At 41.2% G+C, this 13,782-nt stretch overlaps 1 long non-coding RNA gene across 1 annotated transcript in view; it reads left to right on the top strand.

Annotated features, from left to right (window-relative positions):
• Positions 1 to 2,125, top strand: part of LOC124669680 — a 2,973-nt gene extending 848 nt beyond the window's left edge. The window contains exon 3 of the long non-coding RNA XR_006992290.1: positions 2,086 to 2,125. This is a non-coding gene — a long non-coding RNA (uncharacterized LOC124669680). The remainder of the gene's footprint in view (positions 1 to 2,085) is intronic.
• Positions 2,126 to 13,782: the final 11,657 nt, after the last annotated feature.

Below are 13,782 nucleotides of genomic sequence, written 5' to 3'. Positions count from 1 at the left end.
ATACGCGTTGAAGAAGTTATAGTGGTAGTGTTAAGTGTTGTGTTAAAATGATACTAATAGATGATCATCTATCTCTCGTAAGATGATCATCTCTCTATCATAAGCTTAGTAATCAGAATTAGGAATATTGTTTAGCCATGATGTATGGATGTGTTATCGTGTCTCCTACCTATGATTGGAGCATATGAATGATATGAAAGCTAAGTACTGGTGACATCAATTTGTTTTTCCTTGTGTGTTTTCTACTTGGAATAATTGCACATGGCATTTTTACCAAACTTTACATGTAACATGGATGGTACAGGTAATGTGCCCATTTTTATCTGATCATGTGACATCGATGAATCATAGAATTACCTGGCATTGTGCTATAGTCCTATTTAAAATGATATCGACAATTGTATGGGAATTAGGCTCAATTCTATCTACAAGAATTATAGTGTTCCTTTGGTAAGTTAGTACTGCATGTGTTATATGCTAATCTTCCTCGTGATTATTTTTCCCTCCATTTCTTCACGATTTTTTTTTAGTTTCACTGATAAAATGTGCTCTCTCTTTTTAGTGAATATGAATCAACATGTGAAGGAACTCATAAGATCTTGTAACATAATTTTAATTTTCTGTTTTATATGCATGTCGAATATGAGTTTTAGATTTATCTTGTTGTATGTTCACTTTTGCATGTCATGTTGTTCAGGATGTGTTGAAAGGAACAAAACTCAAATGCAACATCATGTGTTGTAATATGATGTGACGAGGAAACTTCTAGAAAACATCGTGGCAACGCACGGGCATTCAACTAGTACATAAATAATTACTGTAAGATTATCAGTGTCATTTTTGCACATAGTTTATGATCTCATCAAGCATACATGCATGGTCGATTGTCTAGAAATTAAGAAAATATTTGGTCCTTAGTGTTACCCATCAATTAAAAATTGTTGCAAATCACCTGGTAGAGTATACAAATATTGTTGTTAGTAATAATTACTATCAGATTATTACTGATTTTCAGGTGTTTCTATTCATACTGCATAATCTGATGTTAATCGGAGAACGGACAGATTGGGAGCAAAGTTGCTCTGTGAAGGGACTTGGTGTGGATACTAAGTTTAGCATCAATGGTAGCGGTTCCGAGGGGTTCAGGTGGTGGCAAAGACCTGCCAAAGCCAAATAGTGTCAATCAAAAGCGCAAGTCCTACTCCTCGTGTTGTCTAGGAGTACAAAGGCTATAGCTCATGTTTTCATTATCTCGGAGCATACATCTGTTCTTTTCAAATTACATATGCTCTGTTGTTTTTTGAACTCACTCTACTTTTCTAGAGGTTCTACAGTTTTGGGGTGTGTGTCACGTGAAGGCTTTAGTTGGTGCATCAAATCATAGAAAATCATTATGTATCCTTTTAATTTAAGAGGATCGTATCTCTAGAGATTGTTTCGAAGTTATTTAGTCCTTTCCAAGTTTGTTAGGATTCTGGCCTTAGGCTTTAAGTAGTGTACCTGAGCTATTTATGCCTACCCATAGACCCTTATGGGAAGCTATCAAGAAAGAATCAGATCTAATACCTCTCCTCCTACGTTACTTCATCCCCTGCCTCTGTTGTCCGACAACCCCTCCACGGCTGAAGTCGTGCTGCAGAGGTCCAAGGGTTCGACGTATATCCCACTATGTGTCAGTGTGTGTATGATACTATGATGCATGCTCTCAAGTACAATAATAAGAAAAGGAAAACAGCTGAGAGCAGATATCATATACCATAAACTCCTATTATTTTGTTACTACTCCGGTGCAAAATTTTTGGTGCTGTTATTGAACAGGATCATTCAAGCTGCTCCTGCTGCTATAAATCTTGCATAGCCTTTAATTGTTGCAGTCTGCATTTGGAGCTTTTTTCTGCTCTGGATTAACAAGGAAAATTCGGCTAGGCATGGCTTATTTTAGTTTTAGTATGTCAGGTGCAGTGTTTAGAAGGGAGTATTGTTGTAGCGAAACATGCATGATATGTAGATAAATAAATGGATACTAAATGAGATTTAGATATGATATAACACCTTCTCCTTCGGAGATGTTGCCTTCCTCTTCAGGTGGAGAGAAGCAGAGCCCCTGCTGCCGACGTTGCCTCCTGAACAGCCTGATCTTGGGGACGAGCTGTCGGTGCTGCCGGGATATTGGTGCCGAGCTGCTGACACGGCCTCCGGCGCTGCCGGGAGGTTGGGCTCGAGCTGCCGTAGCTGCCGGTGTTGCCTCCTGCATAGGTGGGAGGTTGTGGGCTAGCTGCCGGAGTGGCCTGGCTGCTGGCGATCAGGTTGATTGGTCGGCTGGATTCTGGTTGAATTGATCCCGGTGTAGCTTGGCTACTAGCGATCGATTCCAGAGCGGCCTGGATCCTAGCAATCGATTCTGGAGCGGCCTGGCTCTTAGCGACCCGGCGACGCGCATGGATGGACTCCGAATGGACGCGTTGATCGGGAGCTTGGCGATCAATTCCACCGAAATCCAGCTGGGTGGATCGGATTGAGAGTTCGTGAGACTGCGCGGATGGACGTGGTGCTGGGTGGAGACGATCCAGACGATCGATTCAAAATCCAAATTGTTTCCGACAAGTGGGAGGGGTATTATTGTACATTTTTCTGTTTTGGGGGTTGTCGGAAAATCGGTTAGTGCATATATATGTTATTCGGTTTCGTTCTGTTGGTAGTCGACTCACATTAGTTTCATCAAATTTGTTACTAGCTGCAGTTGTTTATCGGTACCGGTGCCTGCCCTGCATTAGCTAAAGAAATCACCTTGGATGATATTTGTTTGCTCCATTACAGGATTCTAAAGCACTTCTTTTACTTCAGGAACACTTATTTCTAAGCACTTCCTTGCATAAGATTGAATCTGAAGCTTTTAGTTCTACCCATACATTGTACCTATCGCCTTCCTCGAAGGACCATCGTAATTGTTTTTCATTCCTTATTTTCTATGAAAATTAATTTCATATTTGTTTGCTAGAGTGATGCCCGTGAATGACTGATTATGGTTTGGACTTTTGTGAAGTTAAAAGCTTTGACGTGTTTGCTTATCTCCTTGCTGAAACAGAAGTACATAAAGTTTGGATCAGGGGTGGATTGAATATGGGGACCCCTTGGGTCCATGAATCCAGAGCAACCTGGCCCGTCTTCTTCCGCATGTTTTGATAGGGGTGGATCGAAGATTGACTTTGGCCCGGCGATGCCGGTTAAGGTTAGTTCATGCACATCCCATCCTGCTCAAGGCTGCTTGATATCTCGCTCCGACCTGAGGTGCATGTGTCCCCCCCTTTGTCTCCAGCGTGATTTGGTAGATCCGTGTTCGGGAGTGAGGTTGGAGGCACACTGGTCTGGGGCTGTCCATGCAAACTAACAATTTGGTCGCAAACTAACAATTTGGGTTGTGTTAAAGAAGTTTAATGTCATTTTGATTGCATCTTTGTACTTATTTGTAGTATTTTAGTATTGTAGCAACACAAAGATGTGAGGGCATTTTAGATGTTTTTAGTCAACACATCGAGACAATTGTGGAGACATTCACATGGAGTTTTCTTGATGACTAAGGTGAAACGCCCAAGAACATAACAAGAGCTTTTGCACATCATATGTATATGAAAGACATTTCTGTGGTATGAACAAAGTGGTATCACAAAAGATTATGAATAAGGTGAAATCATAAAAAAACTATGTCTCAAATTACATATTTAACAAAGTAGTTTTAAAGATTTGAGTGGTCTGTTACCCGTGGCAACGCACGGGCATTTTAACTAGTTTACATTAGAAGTATGTACTACAGCTTGCATTTATGCACCCTTTTTCATTTTAATTAGTAGTCGTGAAGAAAGTGAATTTAAGCACCTTTTTATTTTACTAGTTGTTTTTTTATTTCTAGTTCAGAGAAATAGATATTGGAGTCAATGACATCATATCATGGAAATTTGGCAATAAAGACAGAAAATTTCATAGTACGCTCCTGTTCCAGATCACACAATAAATCATCTGGGTTGTTTTATATATGGAACATGGCTGTATTTCAGCTTGGATTTTCAGCCAGAAAAACTGTAGCTAACTAACTCACTGTTATGATTTATTAAGCATGATACATGCTACATGCTATGATTATCAAAAAAGTGAACATACCCCTTGTTAGCATCGGCCAATGCTGCATAGTTTGATGTGATTTGTGTCATCAGACCTTCCCCCATTCTGGCAACATCTAAATTAACCCACGGGAAGAAGGAGAAGTATTTCAGAACAGTAAGTCATGTGGCTACAACCAACAATAGACGACATGCATGGTTCAGAAAATTGAAGCTATTGGACGATGTACTCCAGCCTATCCTGGTTAAGAAATACACCGGAAGCATAATAGAACTAGCATTGTGTGTCAAACTATGCAATTTCCACTAAACATATCATCGTAATGAACAATAATACAATTGCTAGTCTAGAATTCTTCTATAATGCAAATAGTAATGCTCCATACCTTTCTGGTGAGCATGCATGATTACGTTACAGACTATCACGCTCTACTAGCTGCATAAGGCTGGCCACCTACCTTGTCTTCACGAGACATGGAGAAGGATCCCTTGTCTTGATGGACGTGACAAATGGACGTGACAAATACAGAGAAGTATTCTGAAATCTTTCTAGCACTGTGTGTTCTACAACATGTGCAAACCAATTGTAAAGTGCGGCAATGCCAAGTGCGAGCGGCAACTCCTAGCATGTTAGACCAGGGACGTGTTTGGTTTGTAGTTTTGTAATGTAACTACATAGCAGTCCTAACAGGTTCCATTAAATCGTGTTTGTTTTCGTTGCTCAGATAACACGGTATCGGTTACCAGCCTAGCACAAATTTGATTCCGCCGAGGATCCCGCGTAAGCAGATAAAGATACAGGAAAAGCACCTTGGCAGTTTTGGTCCGGTCTTGCCGTAGCAACATGTCCGCTCTCCTTGCCCTCCCAAGTCATCCGCCGTAGTTGCCGCTGTGGCTACCTGCTGCTATCGCGCCGCCGCCATCTGTCATGGCCGCGGCCGTCGCCATCTGTCATGGCCGCGGCCGCCGCTGCAGCCGCCTGTTGCTGTCACGCCACCGCCTGCTGTCGCCGACGCCCGCTGCCGCTGTCGTGACTGCCTGCTGGTGTCGCACCGGGGCCGTCCGGATCACTACCTAAGAAACCTTTTCTGCAGAGAAACAACTTGGTGGTCACATATGCTACATATACCCTTGTTTGTTTTCTATAACTACGTTTAACTTTAAATATCAAATGTTTGATAATGTCATCTCCTCTATTTTATACTTGCTGAGTATACCCCATAATCATAATTATATTTACTGATATGCGCAGATTATAATGAAGAGCAAGAGATGAACAAAGGGCTTGGGGTGTGACAGTTACCAGTGGATTCCCCCTTTGCTGAAACAGCTAATACTTCCATTTTGAGTATGCTGAAATGCAGAGTTCTACAGGTGTCTAGAATTGTTGCACAGTGCAAATAATAATGCCCCATACATCATCCGGTGATAATGCATGCTTCATCAATTGGGTTGCAACCGCCTTTGTTCATGAATCATTAACCTCCGGCGAGTCATCATCGATGGCCATAGAAAACCCCAGGTTCCGAGGCGACCTCTGTGTTGAGGCGCTTGCTGCATCAAGTTTGATTTAAGTTAGTTTACAAGTGGTCAATAATTCAGCCTCCCATATTCCAAAAAAATCACTGCTAATATTAAAAGAATACAGGAATACTACCAAAATATAGAAGTGGTGAGAGCAAATTGATGTTGTGAAGCAGCTGCTAGTGCTCAGCCCTTCCCTGCCTGAGGTGAGTCTGTTCAGTAGAAGTCAACAATCACTATTAAGAGTGTTAGCGCGCTGGCTGATTCTTACTCTGCTGGAAATTATAAACATGTTGACCATTTCAAACAGAGATGACTTTTCTTCAATTCAGTTTGGCTATTACACAAACATGTATTATGTATAGGACCTCATATATCTTATAACATTACCTAATATAATTATAATTAATAATTCCATATGGATTTGGTTAATTTCTTATTCTTTTCAAATGTGTGTTATCAACAGTAGAAGAGAGACGTATCATTTGTCATATTTTTTTAAGAACTCATGCTAATGTTCGAAATAATTATACAAATTCAACTAAAAGTATATACAGTCCTCACAGAGAAGGAAATACTAAATTATTGGTTTCATACAAGCTGTCAACATGTAAACGGTAGGTATGTACTGATTGAGAAGATTAACTACCTACACTAATCAAGAGCTTCTTTAAACTTTCCTACAAGCTCCATCACAATGCCAGTGGGAAACGTGGAGTAGCTCTATCGCTGCAGGTAGAAGAAATGCAAGGGTCTCCCATGCGCCCATCTTGGAACCACCAATCAAATCCCTTAACTGCATTCAGTTCGGTACATATGAGTACCAGAGATACTTCGCATATTGACTTGGCACTTCAGAAAACGATACAAACAATGGTAGATCTGAAGTAGTAATACCTCAAAAACTAAGGCACATAAAGAGATCAGATAACCTGGAGATGGAGTTCGTGCCTAATCCATGCATTAACGATGGAGTTGGGGCCAGCGTCGGGCGATGCAGATGGTGTTTGCCTCATTCCCGGCGCACCGGGCGATGGAATTGCTGCTGACGGCACCAGACGATTGAGCTGCTGTCGCCGTCCGGCCGGCGGCGGCGCCGGGTGCTAGAATTTGGGCAGCGTCAGGCGATGAAGTAGTGCGACCTCGGATATCTGTGTCACGTCTGCGGCGGCGTTAGAGAGGCTGGCGGCCGGCGCCGCGTTGGAGGGGCGGCGGCGTTGGACGAGCAGGGCAGCAACGATTGGGAATTTGGAGGAGCAAGAGCGGCGGCTCGATCTAAAGATCCGTGATTTTTTCCCCACTAACCCGTAATTTTCATTTGACTATGTCCTAGTCGGCCAGTCCAGCAGAGGAGGCGCGCGGATAAGCCGGTTGGCGATGAGGCGCGTGCGTGGGCCGGTCTAGGAAAAATGGCGAGGGCGCAAAGGCTGAACAATGACAGGCAGTTATAAAAGCCTGTCACTAACGTATTTGCTCATTCGGACGGTCTCTTTAAAAATATACCAGTGACAGCCTTTTTCCTGAGCCCGTCGCTACTATTCTGTACTAGTGACAGACACACATAAGCCTGTCACTAGAATATTTACTAGTGACATGCATAATTTTGCTTGTCACTAAATACCTAGCGGTTATAAGCATTTCTGCAGTAGTGAAACCCCCAGTACCGAGAGCCACGATACGGAAAACCTTCCAGAGACGTCGCCGCCGCCAATCCCATCTCGGGGGATTCAGGAGATCGCCTCCGGCACCCTGCCGGAGAGGGGAATCATCTCCCGAAGGACTCTTCACCGCCATGGTCGCCTCCCGGAGTGATGAGTGAGTAGTTCACCCCTGGACTATGGGTCCATAGCAGTAGCTAGATGGTCGTCTTCTCCTTATGTGCTTCATTGTCGGATCTTGTGAGCTGCCTAACATGATCAAGATCATCTATCTGTAATGCTATATGTTGTGTTTGTCAGGATCCGATGGATAGAGAATACTATGTTATGTTGATTATCAATCTATTGCCTATGTGTTGTTTATGATCTTTCATGCTCTCCGTTATTAGTAGAGGTTCTGGCCAAGTTTTTACTCTTAACTCCAAGAGGGAGTATTTATGCTCGATAGTGGGTTCATGCCTCCATTAAACTGCAGGACAGTGACGGAAAGTTCTAAGGTTGTGGATGTGCTTGTTGCCACTAGGGATAAAACATTGATGCTATGTCCGAGGATGTAGTTATTGATTACATTACGCACCATACTTAATGCAATTGTCTCGTTGTTTGCAACTTAATGCCGGAAGGGGTTCGGATGATAACCCGAAGGTGGACTTTTTAGGCATAGATGCATGCTGGATAGCGGTCTATGTACTTTGTCGTAATGCCCAATTAAATCTCACTATACTCATCATATCATGTATGTGCATGGTCATGCCCTCTCTATTTGTCAATTGCCCGATCTGTAATTTGTTCACCCAACATGCTATTTATCTTATGGGAGAGACACCTCTAGTGAACTGTGGACCCCGATCCATTCTTTTACATCGAATACAATCTACTGCAATACTTGTTCTACTGTTTTCTGCAAACAATCATCATCCACACTATACATCTAATCCTTTGTTACAGCAAGCCGGTGAGATTGACAACCTCACTATTTCGTTGGGGCAAAGTACTTTGGTTGTGTTGTGCGGGTTCCACGTTGGCGCCGGAATCCCTGGTGTTGCGCCGCACTACATCCCGCTGCCATCAACCTTCAACGTGCTTCTTGGCTCCTCCTGGTTCGATAAACCTTGGTTTCTTTCTGAGGGAAAACTTGCTACTGTGCGCATCATACCTTCCTCTTGGGGTTCCCAACGGACGTGTTAATTACGCGCAATCAAGCTCTTTTTCTGGCGCCGTTGCCGGGGAGATCAAGACACGCTGTAAGGGGAGTCTCCACAATCCAATCTCTTTACTTTGTTTTTGTCTTGCTTTATTTTATTTACTACTTTGTTTGCTGCATTATATCAAAACACAAAAAAAAATAGTTCCTAGCATTATTTTATTTACTGTCTTGTTCTCTATATTAAAAACACAAAAAAATTAGTTACTTGCATTTACTTTATCTAGTTTGCTTTATTTACTACTGCTAAAATGGCTACTCCTGAAAATACTAAGTTATGTGACTTCACAACCACAAATAATAATGATTTCTTATGCACACCTATTGCTCCACCTGCTACTACAGCAGAATTCTTTGAAATTAAACCTGCTTTCATCGAATCTTGTTATGAGAGAGCAATTTTCCGGTGTTAGTTCCGATGATGCTGCTGCCCATCTCAATAATTTTGTTGAATTGTGTGAAATGCAAAAGTATAAAGATGTAGATGGTGACATTATAAAATTAAAATTGTTTCCTTTCTCATTAAGAGGAAGATCTAAAGATTGGTTGCTATCTCTGCCTAAGAATAGTATTGATTCATGGACTAAATGCAAGGATGCTTTTATTGGTAGATATTACCCCCTGCTAAAATTATATCTTTGAGGAGTAGCATAATGAATTTTAAACAATTAGATAATGAGCATGTTGCACAAGCTTGGGAAAGAATGAAATTTTTGGTTAAAAATTGCCCAACCCATGGATCGACTACTTGGATGATCATCCAAACCTTTTATGCGGGACTGAACTTTTCTTCGCGGAACCTATTGGATTCAGCTGCTGGAGGTACCTTTATGTCCATCACTCTTGGTGAAGCAACAAAGCTTCTTGATAATATGATGATTAATTACTCTGAATGGCACACGGAAAGAGCTCCACAAGGTAAGAAGGTAAATTCTGTCGAAGAAACCTCTTCCTTGAGTGATAAGATTGATGCTATTATGTCTATGCTTGTGAATGATAGGAGTAATGTTGATCCTAATAATGTTCCGTTAGCTTCATTGGTTGCTCAAAAAGAACATGTTGATGTGAATTTCATTAAAAATAACAATTACAATAATTCTAGGCCATATCCTGCTAATGGTAACTCTTATGGTAGATATGAGGAAAAGATGTTAGAAATTGAAAGATCTACCAAGAGCTTTATGCAATCACAATATGAGCAAAACAAATTGTTTACTAAAACTATGAATGAACAATCTACCTTGTTGAAGAATATAGGAAATCAACTTGAAAATCTGAATATGGAGATTTCTGGGTTGCAAACTAAACTTGCAAATGCTGAAAACCGAATCTCATACATGTCTGCGTCACCATCTTCTTTAATTAATAAAATGGCTGCTAAACCTGAGGATATTGATAATAAAATTGTTACTACAGCAAATGCCATCCAAGTTAGAATTAATGAGAATATAAGATTGATGGCCGAATTGCATGCTAGGTGGGAAAGAGAAGAAAATGAAAAACTTGCTAAAAAAGAATAATGTAGCTAAAGTTTGGACTATTACCACCACTAGCAATACTAATGCCCCACATGTTGCTGCACCTCCTACTAATAATTAATGGTAAAAGGATTGGTGTTGGCAATGTTTCCACTTCTAATGCAAAGCCTGCAAAACTGCCGGAAACCGCTAAAACTGCCGAAATTGCCTCGTGATAAAACTCGCTGAAATTTTTTCCAACATTGGGGATGATGATCCCATTGCTTTAGATTATAATGGTTTGGATTTTGATGATTTCCACATCTCTGAAGTTATAAAGTTCTTACAAAAACTTGCTAAGAGTCCTAATGCTAGTGCTATAAACTTGGCTTTCACAAAACATATTACAAATGCTCTCATAAAAGCTAGAGAAGAGAAACTAGAACGTGAAGCTTCTATTCCTAGGAAGCTAGAGGATGGTTGGGAGCACATCATTAAGATGAAGGTCAATGACTTTGATTCTAATGCTTTATGTGATCTTGGTGCAAGTATTTCCGTTATGCCTAAGAAAATTTATAATATGCTTGACTTGCCACCATTGAAAAATTGTTATTTGGATGTTAATCTTGTTGATAATGCTATAAAGAAACCTTTGGGGAGAATTGATAATGTTCGCATTACCGTTAACAATAACCTTGTCCCCGTTGATTTTGTTGTCTTGGATATTGAATGCAATGCATCTTGTCCCATTATATTGGGAAGACCTTTTCTTCGAACTGTTGGAGCTATCATTGATATGAAGGAAGGTAATATTAAATATCAATTTCCTCTCAAGAAAGGTATGGAACACTTCCCTAGAAAGATAATAAAGTTACCTTTTGATTCTATTATTAGAACAAATTATGATGTTGATGCTTCGTCTCTTGATAATACTTGATATACACTTTCTGCGCCTAGCTGAAAGGCGATAAAGAAAAGCGCTTATGGGAGACAACCCATGTTTTTAGTACAGTACTTTTATTTTATATTTGAGTCTTGGAAGTTGTTAATACTGTAGCAATCTCTCCTTATCTTAGTTTTGTGCATAGTTGTGCCAAGCAAAGTCGTTGATAGTAAGGTTCATACTAGATTTGGATTACTGCGCAGAAACAGATTGCTTTGCTGTCACGAATCTGGACCTATTTCTCTGTAGGTAACTCAGAAAATTATGCCAATTTACGTGAGCGATCCTCAGATATGTACGCAACTTTCATTCAATTTGGGCATTTTCATTTGAGCAAGTCTGGTGCCTCAATAAAATCCGTCTTTACGGACTGTTCCTGTTTTGACAGATTCTGCCTTTTATTTCGCATTGCCTCTTTTGCTATGATGGATGAATTTCTTTGTTCCATTAATGTCCAGTAGCTTTGTGCAATGTCCAGAAGTGTTAAGAATGATTATGTCACCTCTGAACGTGTGAATTTTTATTATGCACTAACCCTCTAATGAGTTGTTTTGAGTTTGGTGTGGAGGAAGTTTTCAAGGATCAAGAGAGGGAGATGATACGATATGATCAAGGAGAGTGAAAGCTCTAAGCTTGGGGATTGATACGTCCCCGACGTATCGATAATTTCTTATGTTCCATGCCACATTATTGATGATATCTACATGTTTATGCATACTTTATGTCATTATTATGCGTTTTCCGGAACTAACCTATTGACGAGATGCCGAAGTGCCAGTTCCTGATTTTTGTTGTTTTTGGTTGCAGAAATCATAGTAAGGAAATATTCTTGGAATCGGACGAGATCAACGCTCAGCATCCTATTTTTCCACGAAGCTTCCAGAACACCCGAGAGCCGCCAGAGGGGGGCCACAGGCCCACCAGACAGTAGGCCGGCGCGGCCAAGGGGGGGCCGCGCCCCCCTGTTGTGTCGTCCGCCTCGTTGACCTTCCGACTCCGCCTCTTCGCCTATATAAAGGTCCCCGACCTAAAACTTCGATCACGGAAAAACCACGGTACGAGAAACCTTCCGGAGCCGCCGCCATCGCGAAGCCAAGATCTCGGGGGACAGGAGTCTCCGTTCCGCACGCCGCCGGGACGGGAAGTGCCCCCGGAATGCTCCTCCATCGACACCACCGCCATCTCCATCAACGCTGCTGTCTCCCATGAGGAGGAGTAGTTCTCCATCGAGGCTCGGGCTGTACCGATAGCTATGTGGTTAATCTCTCTCCTATGTACTTCAATACAATGATCTCATGAGCTGCCTTACATGATTGAGATTCATATGAGTTTTGTATCACAATTTATCTGTGTGCTACTCTAGTGATGTTATTAAAGTAGTTTATTCCTCCGGCACGGTGTATGGTGACAGTGTGTGCATCGTGTAGTACTTGGCGTGGGCTATGATTGTGATCTCTTGTAGATTATGAAGTTAACTATTGCTATGATGGTATTGATGTGATCTATTCCTCCTTTCGTAGTGTGAAGGTGACAGTGTGCATGCTATGTTAGTACTTGGTTTGGTTATGTTGATCCGTCATGCACTCTAAGGTTATTTAAATATGAACATTGAATATTGTGGAGCTTGTTAACTCCGGCATTGAGGGTTCGTGTAATCCTGCACAGCTAGTGGTGTTCATCATCCAACAAGAGAGTGTAGAGTCTAGCATTTATCTATTTATTCTGTTATGTGATCAATGATTGAGAGTGTCCACTAGTGAAAGTATGATCCCTAGGCCTTGTTCCTAAATATCGCTATCGCTGCTTGTTTATCTGTTTTACTCGCATCCGTACTTCCTGCAATATTAACACCATCAACCACACGCCAGCAAGCACTTTTCCGGCGCCGTTGCTATCGCTTATATTTATTCATACCACATGTATTTCACTATCTCTTCGCCGAACTAGTGCACCTATTAGGTGTGTTGGGGACACAAGAGACTTCTTGCTTTGTGGTTGCAGGGGTTGCTTGAGAGGGATATCTTTGACCTCTTCCTCCTCGAGTTCGATAAACCTTGGGTGATCCACTTAAGGGAAACTTGCTGCTGTTCTACAAACCTCTGCTCTTGGAGGCCCAACACTGTCTACAAGAATAGAAGCACCCGTAGACATCAAGCTACTTTTCTGGCGCCGTTGCCAGGGAGGAAAGGTAAAAGGCTCTCATACTCCGGTCCCAGGTAAAGTACTCTTCTGGCGCCATTGTGTGAGTGTTCGAAGCTATTTCCTTTAGATCCTGCAATTGCATCCTTTTGTTTCTTGTTTACACTAGTTTGGCATAATGGACAACAATGAGCTTCTTATTCTATTTCCTGATTTAAGACATGGATGGTTTGATGCGAAAATTAAAAAAACTATGGAACATATTAGTATGAACGCTTTGAACACCATTGTTGCTAATGATATGGAAAGTTCTAAGCTTGGGGAAGCTGGTTTTGATGAGCATGATCTTTTTAGTCCACCAAGCATTGAGGAGGAAATTTACTTTGATGATACTTTGCCTCCTATTTATGATGATTATAATGATAGTAGTCTTTTAGTACCGCTTGTTATGGAGGATAAATTTGATTATGATTACGATATGCCTCCTATATTTTATGATGAGAATAATAATGATAGCTACTTTGTTGAATTTGCTCCCACTACAACTAATAAAACTGATTATGCTTATGTGGAGAGTAATGATACTTTTATGCATGTGAATAAGAATGCTTTATGTGATACTTATATTGTTGAGTTTGTTCATGATGCCACTGGATATTATTATGAGAGAGGAAAATATGGTTGTAGAAATTTTCATGTTACTAAAACACCTCTCTATGTGCTGAAATTTTTGAAGCTACAC

The sequence above is a fragment of the Lolium rigidum genome, chromosome 7 (assembly GCF_022539505.1).
Source record: "Lolium rigidum isolate FL_2022 chromosome 7, APGP_CSIRO_Lrig_0.1, whole genome shotgun sequence".
NCBI classification, from domain to species: Eukaryota; Viridiplantae; Streptophyta; class Magnoliopsida; order Poales; family Poaceae; genus Lolium; species Lolium rigidum.
Note: the sequence above shows the minus strand (reverse complement) of the source record. Positions and strands in the feature narration are given on the sequence as shown.